Below are 18084 nucleotides of genomic sequence, written 5' to 3' on the forward strand. Positions count from 1 at the left end.
GGCAGTCATTTTAGGGTTTATTTCGGGGGTTTAATACCAAAATCCGAAAATTTATCAGAATTTTCTGAAAACTACTCCGGGCAAATCTGCACCGATTTTTTTCACCTTATTTATCGATACATTTTCCTGAAAATTTCTTGTAAAATCGTGAAAAAAATCTTAATACCGAAACATTTTCAAATTTGACATCGGAAAACCGTTACGGTTTTTCGGAGTTGTCATCTGGTGTATCAATCAGTTACAGCTGTCGACATCACACGTAGGGGCAAATTCATCAAGGGTCGAATATCGAGGGATAATTAACCCTCGATATTCGACTGGGAATGAAAATCCTTCGACTTCGAATATCGAAGTCGAAGGATTTTGCATAAATACTGCGATCGCACGATCGAAGGAATAATCGTTCGATCGAACTATTAAATCCTTTGAATCGTTCGATTCGATTCAATCCAGCGATCGAAGGATTATCCTTTGACCAAAAAAACTTAGCCAAGCCTATGGGGACCTTCCCCATAACATTGGGTTCGGTAGCTTTTAGATGGCGAACTAGGGGGTCGAAGTTTTTTCTTAAAGAGACAGTACTTCGACTATCGAATGGTCGAATAGTCGAATGATTTCTAGTTCGAATCATTCGATTCGAAGTCGTAGTCGAAGATCGAAGTAACCCATTCGATGGTTGAAGTAGCCAAAAAAACGCTTCGAAATTCGAAGTTTTTTTACTTTGAATCCTTCACTCGAAGTTAATGAATTGGCCCCTAAACGTTAATCATGAACTAGAGCTTTAAGTAAAACACATACAGGTCAGCTGGACACTAGGTGGCACTCTTTTAGCTCCAAACCAATTGTTCATTGTTGAAAACAGTGCCAAACGCATTACATTATTATTATTATTATTATTATTATTTTTAACATAAAATAAAAGGGGAATACAATGAACGGATTTGCATAGATCTGATAATAAATAACAGGGCCCTGCCCAAATGAGCTTATAGTGCAACTGGCACAACATGGAAACAAAGATTTTAAAGAAAACCTTGTCACCGGTCTAGTAACCCATGGTAACCAGATTAGCTGCTGCTTTGAGACAGTGGGGCAGTAAATGGCAGCTGCTGATTGGTACAGGTTAATAAAGCCGTTAAACACGTTACAATGCTGATTACGTTGCCCACCATAGAGTCTTGTTACGGTAATAAACGATTATTCTCACAACCACCAGTTTAAAAACAGAAGATGCAACAAGAACTACGGAAGGAAATGTGATGTCAGTTTAGATTCTTGTGGAAGCCTGAAAGGTTGCCTTTCCCTGCCAAGCAGGTGTTATATAGGAAATGCCCCATAAATCTGTCTTGGACTCATAACAGAGAAACCGGAAAGGCAGTAACTCAGACAAAGTGTCAGAAGCTGCACCGCTGGAGGCAGGTTACCCAGACGGCTAAAGGCCAAAGCAACCCAGTGACTCTCCCTCAGACAATGTGGCTGATTAAAGGGAAAACTATCAGCTTTAAATTGCCAAGATGCCCAAAGAATAACTCCTTTGCCCTCAAATCATTCATGAAAAGGATCACTTGGATGCCATTAAGTGCGGCGTTCACCTCTTACAGCTGTTACACTATTCTAACAACATTTACACAGTAGACACTTTCCATTGCCTCTCAAAGGGACATTTCTATTTCTCAATTGTCCCAGGGAAATCTAATAGGCAGAACTTCATTCAATGCTGTGGATCCCTCTTATTCCGGCTGTTGCCCCAGCAGTGCATGTTAATGATTGGCCGCAGATCAGGCAGCCAATAAAAACGCACAAGTCACTGATAGAATTAAAATGTAATGGTGGTGGCTGCAGGGAAGAGATACAGGCTCAAAGGCCGGGTAAGGGTGAGTTCTAACTGCCGACTATTTGTACTGACATCATGCTTCGACATTTGTATTTTAAATGGTTAAATTGCACCTATGCCCAATGTCTTAACTATTGCAATGGGAAACGTTGATACTTGGTCTCAGTGTTGGAAACTTTATGCTTCTCAAACACCAGAAAGCAGAGCTCATAGAGAGCATGGCCATGGGTAAGAATGCAAGCCTATGTCTTCAATTGTGTACTAACATTTTAGCATTGCATTATTATTCATGCATTTACCCCAGTGCTGAGTGTGCATTGCCATGTGCCTATATACAGTATATTAGTGTTATATTATTACAAGTTTCATCATTGTTCCTGGAAATACAGTTCAGTTTCTACACAGCCAACCATCCATGCTATAGTTCTACACAAAGTACAGCTTCTAAATGCAGCTCCGTTTAACTCGGCCCTATTGATAAAAGCGATGATGGTTTCCCATCTTGTGTATATTCTGTATATTTGCTTGTTATTAAAGTGCCGGCCAGTGTTATACCAGAATTTATTCTAAAACAATCAAGTGGATTTAAAGGGGTTGTTCACCTTTACATTATAAATGAATTAATAAGAAGTAGAGAGGGATATTGCGAGATAGTCGAGGTTAATAAAGTCGTCCTTGGCCCGGCTTGTGAGAGTTGGGGACCCAGTCCGATTATTGACCAATCTGAATTCTTCACTGGAGAATGGAGTGACAACTGTTATTGTGTATCAAACCCTTGCACTGTCCTCATGTGTCAGACAATCTCTCTGGAAGTGGCTTCAACTGACTTTAGAAGCACTTTGGTCTTAATTCTAAAACAAGTAACTTTCCATTGTTTAGGTAATAGTCAGTCAACACCTAAGCCAGATAGTGTGAGTCGCGGGTGTGACAGAAAATGACTGAAATATTGAGCAACTCAAGGGTGCAGCTGCCTGGACACATGCAAAGACCTACCATGTCTCTAAGTGAGGGGGATATTAGTGCTTATATGTTGTATTCTGACATTTAGTCATCTGGGAGAACCCAATATATTCTTCTGCTTCAGGGTCCGACTTGCTGTTAATAGACCCAGAGCATCTTTCCATGATCTTCTCTTGCCCCAAGGACCTTTCAGGCCCAACCCTATGACAGTTTTATTTCCTATTACTAGAATATGTCAGTATAACACCTATAACATTTAACACTCACTGCCTAAGTATTGTCAGACTGGGCCTTGGTGATTGGGTTCTTTAGGGACTGACTATCGGGGATAGGTATGGGGCACTAAGGAGGTAGAGGTAGGAAAGGTGAGTCTTTAAGGCAGGGGCTGGATAGGACAGGAACAGGGTGATGAGGGCATAGAGCCAGGATTGGAGCAGGCAGAGCAGGTCAGAATGGTGATGGCATATAGAAAAGACTGGAACAGGACAGGTGTAGAGACAGGACTGGAACAGGACAGAAAAGAGCAGGACAGGGCTGGATCATGATAGAAACTAGAGAAGGCAAGACACAGACAGGTGAGAGCAGGGAACAAGAGCCAGGGACAGTGCCACAGTGCTCAAGTTAGGCCAATGCTCAGACACTGGTGATGAGGAGGGCTGGCCTTATATAGGGCAAGGTTAGACATGATTGGCTGACCCCAACCCTCCAATAATGATGCTAGGGTGAAATGGCTAACTCTGAGACCCACCAGAAGAGCAAACAAGAACCTGCTGGCTGCTCTCCTGGCCTGGTGGTTAGGAGTGAGCAACAAGTAACCTGGAGGACCCAGGATCAAACCCCAGCAGAGCCTGACACTGACCAAATGTTACATGAAAAGAGAAGGTCTAAACCTCTCTGGATACATCTTAATATGACGCCCAATAACAGGACATCAAACCGTAGTAAAACAATGCATAATCCACGTGTTGCATCTTTAACAGAGTAACATTTTTTAAAAAGTCTCTGCTCATGTTTGAGGTCAATGGGCCCGATGAAAGGGATTAGGATTTGTGTGATTGTAATACTGCATGTATCATTGTATACAGGTGTTAGTTACTTCATCGTCTTTATATATAAAAAAACATTTCAGTGGCTAAATCCATCTTGCCATGTGTGCTTGCGTGTAACTATGTCAGCATGTCTGTCTATGAATGGCATGTCATTACTTTATAAGCTGGTAGGGCTCATTAGTAAAACAGCTTTCTTTGCATTTTTGGGGGAATACACCGAAATTGCCTACACTCAAATTGTGTTGCTCTGAGTCACAATACAAAGTGCAACATATGCAATGACATGGGTGTAGCTCCTCATACTTTGTTACTTGTCATTCTTTTCTATTTTCTTAGTGTTGCAGTTAAAAATCCATGTGAATAAGTCATTGTATACTTTAGTAAAGCGACTATACTCTGCACTTTTACCTTTATATATGTTTTGGTATTTGAAGCCTAAAGCACGTCTAGTAATAACCATCACCTGTGCAGCCTCTGAAATGCCAAAGCTTCTCCTCTGAGTCAAAATATCAAATATTCACAATCCCTTTATGTGTGCAATTCTGATGGTCTATTAATGGCGTAGGCGGCAGGGCAACATTATGGTCTGAAGAACTCCATATTTTATCTGTCGAGTCTTTAATATACTTATAATAAACTCCTTTCTGGCTTCCATTCTGAATTGGGCACTGCCTATTTAACCAGGGGACCCTGGGGCATTGTGGGGGAAAGACATGGAGATTGCATTTAAAGTAGGAATAACAGGTGTTTTCCATTTGGCGGCTACAGTGAATGACATAGACCCTTCTAGCATGATTGCCTCTTCTGAAGAATTATGAACAAGTGCAAATATTGCCACAGGTAAGCCCTGGAGATACTGCCACCCTACTGTCGTTCCATGGTTCCCACCCTACATCAATCAGATGTGGCAAAATGATAAGAATGTAATTTCCACTCAGAATATTGACCACAACAATTGTGGCAGATGCAACTTGGGTGCTTCTCTGGGACCCTGGGAAAAATGCTGCATTGTGGGAGGAAAAACATGGCGAGTTGCATTTGAAAACTACACATAGAAAGTAAATGTCCCTTTCTGACTTTTTTACTTAGTCTTAGTGGCTGTTGACTATTGGAGGGTCAAGCGGTAAGAAAACTTGGTATTGAGGGGTTGGAATGCCAAGCCAGAAGAGATATTGCTAGGATTCCTGAAATATTTTGCAAGAACATGAGTTGTTTGACATGTTTGGAGTATGAGTGTAGCATTGGGAATAACAAGGGTTACCCACAATGGATGGGCATGTCATGTTCTAATGCTGAACTTGCAGATGACCCAGACACAACCTGGTCCCGATTGGCCATCTAGAAACTCTGGCAAATGCTGCCACGGAAGATGCTTTGTATTGGTCAGGTTTGGCCCAATGTGAATCTCAGTCCAGACAAGGCTGCAAGCATATCATTATACAAGGTTCTACCTGAGTCAGATTATTTCTTTATTGCTGACAGCTGAATGCAAGTGACTGCCATTCAACTCTATTGCCCTAAGCACCAAATCAATTCTAGTTTTTTTTTTCTCACCTAATGATTTTTCTGAAAATTCACACTCTGCATAGAGCAGCCTCAAGCACATTTCTTAGCCTGATTCCAGTGAAATATTTATCTTATTTCCCTTCTTGTATCAACTAAATACAGAACCAAGACAAACATCGGCACATTTGTTTAAAAGTATTTAGAGGCCTTTTCAAGTCATTTTTGATTATTTTTCCATTCTTTAATTTTAACTAAATACTTGATTAGATTAACGCTCTTTATACTCAAGTTAACACACCAATGGATGAAGCACAAAACGTTCCACAAAGCCCACAAACACATTACAAACAATGACGCTGGGGATCCAAACAGTTCTGTGCTTGCTAAACGTAGTTTATTATAAAATTCACTTTTAGTATGATGTAATACATGGAATTCTAAGAGTTACAATGACATTAATTGAATAACTTTTTTACATGCCTTTGACTGTAGAATCTCCACACGTTACTTCTATATTTGTGGGTTTCCGAGTTGGATCACATTCAGTGACTACAACACTTTTTATTGCAGTTCGAGCAGCAGTATAGACATGGCTTCCAGTAGCTTCATATTAATTTTTCATGAAAATATAAATGGTGGCGTTTTCACGGCAGCATCAAGTTCAAGCTTGCGGCCAAATAACTGAGCATATAAAGCTGATCCAAAGGAAAGAGGGAAACACCAACCTCAAGTGATCTCCCATTTGTCTTCGTGGGAAACATTCTTTGCCTCAAAGTTGAAGTCAGACCAGTCCCTGCATCAACTGCTACAATGAATACTCCAAATATCAATGGCCATTGAAGACCTCTAGGAAATTCCATAGCTGCCATCCAACCACCCCAATGCAGAATGAGCATTTGAATGTATGTTAAATCAATAGAGGGTGCAAAATGGTAGGCAATCCCCGGTGATTAGGTAAGTGATTATAATCACTTACCTGATACCCTAGGTTGGTGCTCCTCTTAGCAGAAAACTTTAACGGCCTGGGGTACTTCTGCTTGAGCAACACAGAGCAATCTTCTTCCTACTGGAGGTGCAGGTACAGTTGAGTGGAAGCGAAACTTTAAGCAAAAGGCCAACTTTTTCACTCTACTGCACATGTATTACTTGGGCCAATGAACAAGGCTGCTCCATGTTGCTTGCACAGAAGTACTCCTGGCTGTTGCAGTTCTCTGGCCTGGGGTATGAGAATAGTGATTGTAATCATTAGAGGGTGCTTTGCATATGGCACCCTAAGTGATTTATCCTTTTCTTCTCCTTGGCGTAACAAGGCTGTCCATAATGGCACTTGCACATTAGAGTGATACAAACATGCCATTACACACTGTTCTGCACAAATTGTATTGTTTCTTCATTATTTTTGCTCTGGCAGCAACATGCAAATAAGAGGTTATGGCCCATTGTAAAAATAACAGTTAGTTTTGCATAAATATAAAGAACCTATTTAGGAAGTTTCTTTCAAACCTAATAATTCTCTACTTTAATGCAATATTTACTCCCAGAAATGAATACCCGGTGAGACCTGCAGTTCTACAGAAACATTTAAAGGGGTCACTCACAATATGCAAAGTGCTTAAAAAAAATAGGACTCAGTTTCTGTTGATCCCCTCGAGCACAGACTCATTTCCAGCGAAAAGTTACAATTTAAGGTATTCTCAGTAAGCAGGTGATTACACCCATATAATGGTTTGTCTTTTAAAGGAGAAGGAAAGCTACGGAGGCATTTTATTGCCAATAGATTAGCTGCAATAGTGCAAGCTAGAATGCTATATTTATTCTGCAGAATGTTTTACCATACCTGAGTAAAAAGCTCTAGAAACTCTCTGTTTGTTTAGAATAGGAGCTGCAGTATTAATGTGGTGTGACATCACTTCCTGCCTGAGTCTCTCCCTGCTCTGGGCTCAGATTACAGTAGAGAAGGGAGGGGGAGGGGAAGAGGAGCAAACTGAGCATGCTCATGCCCAGGGCAATGAGATTTAAGCTGAAAACAGGAAGTCTGATACAGAAGCCCATGAGTACACAATAGAAGGAAAGAAATGCAATGTTTCTTATGACAGGGGACTCAGAGCAACATTACTTTGGGGGTTTACTGGTATATTTAGATGGACCTTTCTGATAAGGCTTACTTAGTTTTAACCTTTCCTTCTCCTTTAAGCAGCCTCAAGCCAATTGCTAAGTCTTATTCCAGTGAAGTCTCTTCTTACAAAGTTACTTGTTAGTAAGTCATAAAACGACAAGGACCGGCATAAGTGCAAACACGTTACATCAAAGGTAAAAACATGGGTTTGTGATATTTTAACGTTATTTGGAAGCCTGAGTATCATCAATTTTGATTACTATTCCCTTATTTGACTTCAACATTCTTAATCTCCCTGAGCACAAAGCTAAATTGTCCCACAGGCTTGTGCAAGTGTCCAGAAGATAAGGCACCAGAGAACCCGAGAATTTGTGGTGTCTCACGTAATTCAGCTCTTGTTCTGTGCAAACAATGTCCTACACAAAATGAAAAACCATGTTGCTGGGTGGTCACTTAGTTCTTCAGGCTACAGGAGCTTCTTGGTTCTGTCTTCATCTGGTGTGTCCTGTCTGCTTAATATTGCAGCATTTCCAGCTTTTATACAGAGTCTGAACTGTCCACCAATGCAACATTTGTTCTTTGCCATTTGGGCAGCATCAACTTGTGCACCCCATCAACTTGTGCACCCTAGGTCACCATTCCATAAAAGTATGTCTTTTGGAACTCATCAGATTATATATTGGGGACTGGTGAGATACTAAGTTTATGAGATTTCAGACAACTGGGAGCACAGCTATGTGATCTTTTATTTGATATCTCGGATCCGGAATGCTCCAAACATGAAACAATGAAAACTTTTGTTGTGGGTGAAACTGCGAAATACTTTGGAGGCAAAAAGTTTGCTCATCTGTAGTGTTGGCTTATGAACCTGATATGCTGAATGCTGTAGGTTTTGCAGTTAATTGTCCTGGGTGATGAAGTATGGGACCTGTTATCCAGAATGTTCAGGACTGGATAAAGGGGCTGTCTGTAATACGTTACATGAAATAAAGCCAATAGGCTGGTTTTGCCTCCAATAAGGATTAATTATATCTTAGTTGGGATCAAGTACAAGCGACTGTTTTATTATTACACAGAAAAAGGAAATCATTTTTACAATTTTGAAGGACTTGACTAAAATAAAAACTATGGGTAGTAATGAGCAATTTTTTTTCGCCAGGCGTGGATTAGCCGCAAAATTCTGCACTTCGCCACCTGCAAATTTCTTCACGAAACTGACGAAAATCTGGCACCTAAAATTTTGCCTTGAAAAAAAAAGTCACAGAGACCGAGACAAAAAAGTTGCCATAAGAAAAAAATGCCGATTGAGTTTGGTGCACCAGCAGGGTCATTGTACAAGGAGGGGGTCATTGTACAAGGAGGGGGTCTGCGCCAGCCCTCCAGGTTTTTTTCAGTGTCTTGATGGCCCAGTCCAAACCTGTTCGGAGCTTTCTGGATAATGGTATATATATATTCATATAGTCCATGCATTTACTAATTGCGAGAGCTTTCTATGCTCTGTGCTGGGTTTGCCAATAGTATGAGCATTACATGCCTGCTAATTGATATTGCCTCTATTTGCTAAGAGCTAAGAGCTTGGCTGGAGTTATTACTTTATACACGGCCATCACTGTGTAGAACAATAATTCATGTCATTTTTAATTAGGAAATTGACTTTGGCAAAATACACACACACAATATAATTGTTTTTGTCTAATAAAAATTACCTTAAACTGACGTCAATAAATCCATAGGCTGAAGTGCTATTTCGCAATTATTCTCATTACACGTTTGACAAAATAATTCCTTGTTTTGCTTGGTATTGTCAATTAATGGGGAGCTGGAAAAGAGCCAATCTTCATGAAGACATGACTGAGCAATGAGCTGCCAATCAAGTGTCCCATCAAGCAATAAAACATTCCATACAGGGCGGGACCTGTCATAAAGAATGCACATTTGATAGAGCTAATGGTTTTATAGACGCTCTCCAGACTTTTAAGTCATATAGATGTCATTGTTATGGTATTTTTGGTAAATGTTGGGCCACCTGGATTGGAAATGTAAAATGAGCTTCTCTTCTGAAAAACACAATTTACACAACAGGTGTGTTAAAAGTCAGGTCAGGGCATTATTCACCCATCTGGTGGGTGGAAGGGAGCTCTCCAGATGGTGCAGGGGTCCAGTCCAGAGGGCCAGAAGAATTCTGCATCCCTATTCTGTGCAACCCTACTTACATTACTGGCTTCCGATGGACTAAGGGCTGAATCTATAAAGCTCAAACATAGACAAAAAGTGTGAGGTTCACAAACGATCAAACAGAAGGTAGTTCAGAGTCAAATAAATTTATTAGGAATGGCCTAATGCATTTTGTGCCTAATAATTTTTTCTTTGATTAGGAACCTCACACTATTTTGGGCTTTACTTGATGTGGTGTGTTTATTTTTCATACATTTTGGCATGTTCCACTGCTCATCTTTGCTTTTAGCTGAATCTGTAGAGACTAAACCCTTTAACTCCTGTCTGGGGCAGTAAAACGGCGCAGGGATTAGGTGGAAACAGGTTAGAAGATAAGAGGTGCCATTAGCTAATCAAGGGGCACACAGCAATCAGGAGGGTCTGAACCATGAACATAGGTGTTAAATTCAGGGGTATGACTTTGGGGGGGGGGGTAAAATAACAGGTAACCCATGAGGTGAGCAAAATTGTGTCCCTGAGGCTAAGGAATCTGCTGACGACGATGGTTAGACGATTCTATTAGGCCAATTGTATCTTTGTTTTCATTTTCTTGTGGTAGAGAGTTGAATGGCAACTGCTCATTGATTGCAACTGTCACAAATAAAGACATAGGCACAACTGTTTCAGCTGGAGTGATGCTCAGGTTCTCATCATTTATAAAATAAACAAAATGCCCAGACTTCATTTTGGGGACTTTAGGGTTGGGCTGTTTCAGAATATCTTAAACAGTCGTTGTTCATTCAACATCTTACCCTTCAGGCTGGGTCTGCTGCAGTTTGGGTACCTCTCTAGTGTCCAATTTAAACCCCACAGGCCGGGAGGATTCTTATGACCAGAAGACTGCCCAAAGGCTTCTTAGACTTGACTGTATGCCACAATCATTTTCACCCTTAAACCTGCTGTATGAGAAATAATCAGCCTGCTACATGTAATGTTATTTCTTCTCAGAAAAAGGAAAGAAAAATGAGAACATCTACCTTTTGCTGTTTTATCCGAGTTTTCAAACAAATATCTAAATCTCAAAATGGAAATGTCAAGTGGTAATCTGGGCTGAATATGTTCTTCCCAACCCTAGTTTCCATGTAGACAAAGTCTCCTGCCAGTTGGCACCTAAACTATAAACAGTTCATAGCCAACTGCAATTGGTCTACCATTTCCCTTTAATATACATGATGGATTTTGCCCCAGACGGAATTTTAATCTCTATCTTCCCTCATAAAACACGGCAGATGACATTTCAGTGTAACAAAGGAGCAAATACTTGCTGGTTTGTAATGTAATCTTATCCTAAAGGGACAGGCAATTCTCTTTAATTCCTTCGGTTAAGGAAATTAACAGCATTTTAATAATGATTTACATATAAACTGTACTCTTGGTGAGGTGTCTTGTTTACACTGGCGATATTGCCATAGAAGCCGAGATTAGCAAAGATTTGAAGATTTAAGATCCGAGATTTAGGCAAGAAAACGATTGCCTGCCAAGTGGGATTTATTCCATTTTAAAGCATCTTCTCAATAAAAGAGACAACATAATTAGAAATAAGTGAGTAAAAGCGGGTGACATAAGGACTCGTGTGTAAGAAAGGCGTCACAGCAGGACACTCCTATTGCTTCATTGGAGGTTTGGAAAGAACAATTTCTATCAGTCTAGTGCATAAAATATATACTGCGGCTGATTCTTTTTATACTTGTTTTTGGGAAGAACAGTGAGGATCAAATGTTTTGGGTCTGTTGAGGGTTGAGGGACTGATTAACGTGTGGCTTCTCACTAAGCCCTGCTGACTCTTGCCTTCAGGGATAAAAAAAAAATACTAGCCTCTGGCTCGATCACCTTCTCAATCACTTTAGACTCAATCACCTGGTCATGTCTACCTCTGCTCCTTGCACCCCCAGCCCCTCTGGGAGTTCCTAACGCTGACAGGTAACCTTGTTATTATGTGCCCTGCTCAAAGACACCTTCCTGACATTCAACTATGATTAAATACCTTTCAACACTACAGCCTTGATGTGGAAAGTGAACTCCAACATACAAACTGGATCACTGGAAAGGATTATCTGGTTCACTTGTTCCTTCCAGAAGACAATAGCTTCCAGGGCCAGACGGAAACCATTCTCTGTTTAGTAACATCTCCCTTCCAGCTTTCATCTCCTATTGGGGAGAAATTAATGGTAAAACACACCTTTTTAAACATTTCCTTGGCCACTCTACTCTAACAGATAGTGTTTCAATTCCACCTTCCATTTGTTAGCATTATGGAAATCTGGTCCATGAAATGTAGGGGATTCTTTTGATCCAGTATCTAAAGGTTAAATAGAAAACCACATATAACTAAGAATATGAAATATGGATGTACATGTGATTTCCAGGCTATTTTCAATAGACCCAATCACTTTCACTGCATTCCAATGTAACCCAATTGCCCAAATCCACTCCAAATGCACAAGGACAGGATCCTTCACTTTAATTTCAGTAAAATGTCCACCTTGCTCTGTGCGTCGTTGTGTAACTAATTGTGATGTGGGTGAGGCTAGAGATGATCAAGACACAATTGATGTTTAACAGCAGTCACAAGACTAGATTGAACTGTAGCCAACGAAAACATAGGAATGTTCTGAATTGCACAAATCAGTTGTAATAACATGTGAAATGTGTCTCTGTGTCAACCAAAGTCTGTGTGAGACTTTTATACAATTCATCCGTAGCACATGATGGGGCTGCGTTTTTCAGCTTTGTTTAGGCCTTTAAGTTTTGGAACAACTTTCTGTAGGGAGGCTAATTAAGTCAACTTTACCCAACTGCATTGTACTATTCACTGAAATATCTTGTATCATCTCCACGTTGCTCTGTGTATCTGTGCAGAAGTAATGTTAATGTGGGTGAGGTTAAAGATGATCAAGAAACAATCCATGCATACCAGCGGAGACCTGAACTGTAGCCAAGAAAAACAATGTAATTGCTCCAAGATGAAAAATTCACACATTCAACTGCAATAAAAACATCAAGAAGATGTGTCTCTACCACGAAAGGTCTGTGCATGACATTTGTTATACCCAGCCACTAACAAGCCATCCTCAGCAATTCATGGGACCAATTGTGAAAATTGTGACATAGGGGTTTTTGTCTTACTTCAGAAGCACTCAGTGTATGGGAGCTTAAAAGGTTCTTTGCTTATGGAAGTAGACCCAAGTCTACAGTCATAGAAATTAGATAAACCACAAGAAAAATGTCTCCACTATAGATTCCAGCTTTTATTAGAATATTCCTTAGAAACAAAGTTAAAGTAAAAAAAGGATATGTTTCTGTATCTCTTCCTGTTTATTACAATGGGGGTAGTTCAGTTAAAGGTTCTAGCAAATGAAAAGTCTAAGAGTGGGCCACCGGTGGACAAAACCTTTTGCCTATTTATTACAGCAGCCCGGGCTAGATGGCTTAGGATAGGGATATAGATCAACATTGTCATGGAAATTACTGCCTGTACATTGTCATTATAGTCTCATTTTCAGTGTATGGACTGGTTGAGAGAACTCCACTGCCCACGTGAAAACTTCTCCTAACCCTGTTACCTCGATGTATGATATTTAACCTGGCCCTATCATTCCATATCACTGATATACAGGCACAAGCCATTTTCCTCCTTTCAGCTCGATAGTAAGAATGTGTCGTTGAGAGGAACACTCACACTGTAAAAGTCGTAAACCTCTCAAGTTTAGTAGGTGGTAAATATGCAGACAATGACCCTGTCTGACTTTATGTCTGACTTTATGTCTAAGAACTGGTGGAATCGAAAAAATGCACTTTGTGCATTTGTTCAGAAACATCAAAATCCACATTAATGTGCCTGTACTTGACCCACTGGCAGTTTTATGCCATTAAGAGCAAAAGTCAATAGCAGCTTTTGTTAAGCATACGTTTAAAACAAATGTTACTGAAGTGGGGAACAACAGAAGGTGGAAATCCCAGTTTTAACAATTTGGTACTTCTGTATAATATGTAATATCATTTTATGACAAAAGCCTTGGGATCATTATTTTTTATTGGTTCATACTCAATCAAACTGTACATCACTATTTAGTGCTGCCTTCCAAGTCAAGTCCTTATAATGGATTGATTGTGAGACTTAGGGCCAAAAAATCCATATTCAGATTCTGGATTTTACCGTACTTTGCCCTTCCTGACTGCTAGAGACTGATTATGTTTTTATGGCATGGGAGTAGACTGAAGAACACGAGCATGGCTTCTCTGAACCATGGCAATAAATAGATTAATAATAAAATACATTTGAAAGAATAGGACATTTTAGAAAAACTCTCTCTTTAGGACAAATGGGATGGAAAGGAAGTAGAAGAACTCAGTAGTACAGTAGCTGCACCCTCAATAGACACTAAAGTACTATTAGAAACAATGAGTGCAATGATGTTCTGCCTATGTCTTTTGCTGTCAAGATTCTTGAATACATTATATACAGTAATTCTCCAGTAGACAGAAGGCAGAGCCAATTGAACAGGACTCTTCATGAGTTCCAGTGGTCCAAGCACTTTCAATGAAACAGAATTAGTTCACCAAGAGACCATTCGATACAAATATCACCGGCGACATTAGTGGGCATGAGATGGACAGTGTTCAAGCACTTTCAGTATGTCATCCATCCACCTCAGAGAGGACATATAAAGATAACACCAAAGATTTGGTCTCTAAGAATGAAGATTGGTGGCATGGATCTTCATTGTCTTGGTTTCCGATAATGTAGTAACCTCCCTGCAAAAACACAAGATGCAGTCAAGTGAAAAAGAGAAGAGACCAAAGCCAAAGGGTGTGAACATGGCCTAACCCAGAGGTAATGAGCCGCAACACTTCATCGAGAAGATCCACATTCCTCATTCTTTAGTTGTTCATTGGGATCAAAAATATAATAATGGAACATTTCCAAAAGACATTTTCTTCAACATGATTTTCTGTCTCTAACACTTGCAAAGCTTTTAGGGTAGAACTATTTACATGTAACACAGACACTATTTAAATCCAAAAATATTTCAAATGAATTGTTCTCCGGCTGCAATTATATTTATAATGTGGGGGCTGATTCTGTGAAACTCTGTTTTTGTGAATAGATAACCCCGCGGCAGACCTGGGATATGTCATTTCTGTCGTATTTATTCAAAAACAAATATTTAAGCAGTGATGAGACACGGAAAGCACCACATTGTTTGCCATCTTGTCATTTTCCCGCTGCGGCTGATATCTTTTAATCTCACACAAAAATGCAGGTAGGTGCACGTCAATTGCAATAAATTCACATTAAAGTACTAAGTCTACTTCACTAGATATTGTTTATTTATGTTGGAAACAATATAACAAATTTGGCCATATATATTAAAGCCATTTTGCCCTAACAACTTGTTGATCATGGTATATTATTTTTAATAGGGCCAAACAAACTTTTTGAAACCAATAAACATACAGGACAGTTTTGTTCCATTATGAATATTTGATTTTCTTTGCATTTGGCTGGACTCTTTGATTGCAGGTCTTATTGTATAAAAAATGTAGATGAGAAAGAAGTGCCTTCTTTTCATAGTCAACACCCTGGCCTGGGATTGGTGCAACACTAAATGAGAGCTTCAGGAAGACATTGTCTCATTGCAGAGATACAGAAGACATTTGGACCTTCCATTCTTATATACAATCTTGGTCCAGCAACTATTTCAGTGCAAACGAAATTAGTACAAGTAGAAATAGATTGTGAGTCAGCTCAGACCTGAATGTAGCTAAAAGTAAAAGTAGCCATGGGTAGATCTGCTTGTTGGGCAAAATCAGGTCAATCCGGCCATTTGGCCCCTAGGCTAACAATTCGATGATACTGCAGGCCTCGGGAAAACAGAGGGTGGCATCAATGTACCAATTCAGTCATAAACCAATAAAGTTTTCTAACCAGCCCAAAATATTACTGTGCAATTGGACAGATAAAAGTTGTGAGGCCATCGGGAAGGCCCCATTTATGGACCAAAAGCTTCTGACTCAAAAAGTCTGAACCACAGTGATATAAAAATGAGACAGTGGGAAGTAATTTGGCAGTATTAGACCACACTGGATAATGACTAAAAGGATAGGGCTTGGCATGCACATTGTTAGCTTGTCAGTGAAGGCTATGATGCCAATATTTACTTTGTACAACAAATACAAAAGAAAGAACACCAACGGAAAAGCACAGACAATACATTGTTATTACATAATGTGTAGAGGGGGAATATAGTAAAAATAGGAAAGCCCTTCAAAAGCATCTTATTAAATGTTATCTGTTTAGATAGATAGTCCAACTCTGTTCTCTACAGCTTTTGTCCTTCTTCTCTTGTTCGTCTATTCCCATTTTACAAACCCCCAGTCCACAATCCATACCTCCTCCTCTCCACACTTCTCTCTTTCTCTGACCTTCACACTTTTCCTTTCTTTCTCTCCTTTTCTATTTGGCTCTCTCCCCCAATGTATCCTTTTTGACCCAACTCTTTCTCTTCATTTCATTGCCCTTCTGTACCTAGACATACAGAGGGTCATTTATCAACACTGGGCAAATTTGCCCATGGGCAGTAACCCATGGCAACCAATCAGATTGCTGCTTTCATTGTTGTACTTGCAGCTGGCTTTAAAAAGCTAATCACCGATTGGTTGCTGTAGGTAACTGCCCATGGGCAAATTTGCCCAGTGTTGATAAATGAGCCCCACAGGGTTTCAATGTAAAAAAACCTAAAATCCTCATCTGTTGTAATGCATTTGTTTTGTGACAATTAAGAATTTGACATTTTTAAAGTATCATCAATTAAAACAAAAAAAAAAAGTGCAGACAGTATAATAGCTGCAGACACGCAATGACAATGTAGCCATATTTTGAAGGTTGGTTGCCCTTGAATAGGGGATTATTTTGTCAAGTTCAAAACAGGTTTTCTGAGAGCTCATATGAAGACTAGAATAAAACTGAGCCTCACCCCTCGTGGTGATATGTTGTCCCTCATGGGTGCACTGAGCATTTACATACCATGAGAATAAATTGTTCTGCTCTGACTCCCACACCCAAGCAAGACAATAATCATTAGCTCTCCCTGTAAGAGAAGAAGCAATGTTATGTTCCGTGGGAGAGTGCGGAACTGAATACCAGCCGGACAAATTCACATTATTAGTGGATTGAGTGAACATGAACAAAGGGATGACAAATATTATTTTCAGGATAAATAAAGAATTGAAAATGGACAGACGGGGCTCGCCCACAGAGATGCAATGAAGCTCTAGCAGATGTAATACAAAGGCCGAGGACCATGAAATACACAAATACACAAATACACAAATACACATGCAAAACACTGTTTACTAAAGGAAGTGCCAAGTGGCTGCTCCTTGCATTGGGGTTTGGCTTTAACGGCACATTGTGGCTCAACACGTAACACTGGAGCTCCCAACTGTTGAAAGAATCTTAAATTACAACGTGTTGTGCCAATGAATGGACTAAATGGGCAATTAAAATGCTTATTCTGTAGATTAGTGTGAATGAAGTCCTTTGCAGAGCAGCCATTACTGTAGCTGTACGGGAAGGGCCACACTTAGGGGCCGATTCACTAACTTCGAGTGAAGGATTCGAAGTAAAAAAAACTTCGAATTTCGAAGTGGTTTTTGGGCTACTTCGACCATCGAATGGGCTACTTCGACCTTCGACTACGAATCGAAGGATTCGAACTAAAAATCGGTCGACTATTCGACCATTCGATAGTCGAAGTACTGTCTCTTTAAAAAAAACTTCGACCCCCTAGTTCGCCACCTAAAACCTACCGAACTCAATGTTAGCCTTTGGGGAAGGTCCCCATAGGCTTTCCTCAGTTTTTTTGATCGAAGGATATTCCTTCGATCGTTGGATTTAAATCCTTCGAATCGAGCGATTCGAAGGATTTAATCGTTTGATCGAAGGAATAATCCTTCGATCGTTCGATCGTACTATCTGTGCTAAATCCTTCGACTTCGATATTCGATTTTAATTCCCAGTCGAATATCGAGGGTTAATTAACCCTCGATATTCGACCCTTGGTGAATCGGCCCCTAATTGTTGTAATATCGGTTTTTGCAGCAAAGTGCAGGATACTGTACTCATTGTATCTGTATTAAAAGGCCTCCTAATATTACAGAGCCAACATTATAAAAATGAGTACAGACAACATTGATCCATCTTGAATATTTTCAGATAATATTATCCCTGGAGTATATATTTAAAGCACGAGGCATGATGGGACCTGCTTAGTGTTAGCTCAGGACAGATACCTGTCCTTTTTTTCATGCAATTGTTGCTGAACTACAATTTCCATGTCCTGCTACGATACTGCAACTGGTGATGTGAATTTGGAACCCTATGTCCTGAGCATTGCGCAAGT

The sequence above is a fragment of the Xenopus laevis genome, chromosome 9_10S, assembly GCF_017654675.1.
Source record: "Xenopus laevis strain J_2021 chromosome 9_10S, Xenopus_laevis_v10.1, whole genome shotgun sequence".
Taxonomy (NCBI): Eukaryota; Metazoa; Chordata; class Amphibia; order Anura; family Pipidae; genus Xenopus; species Xenopus laevis.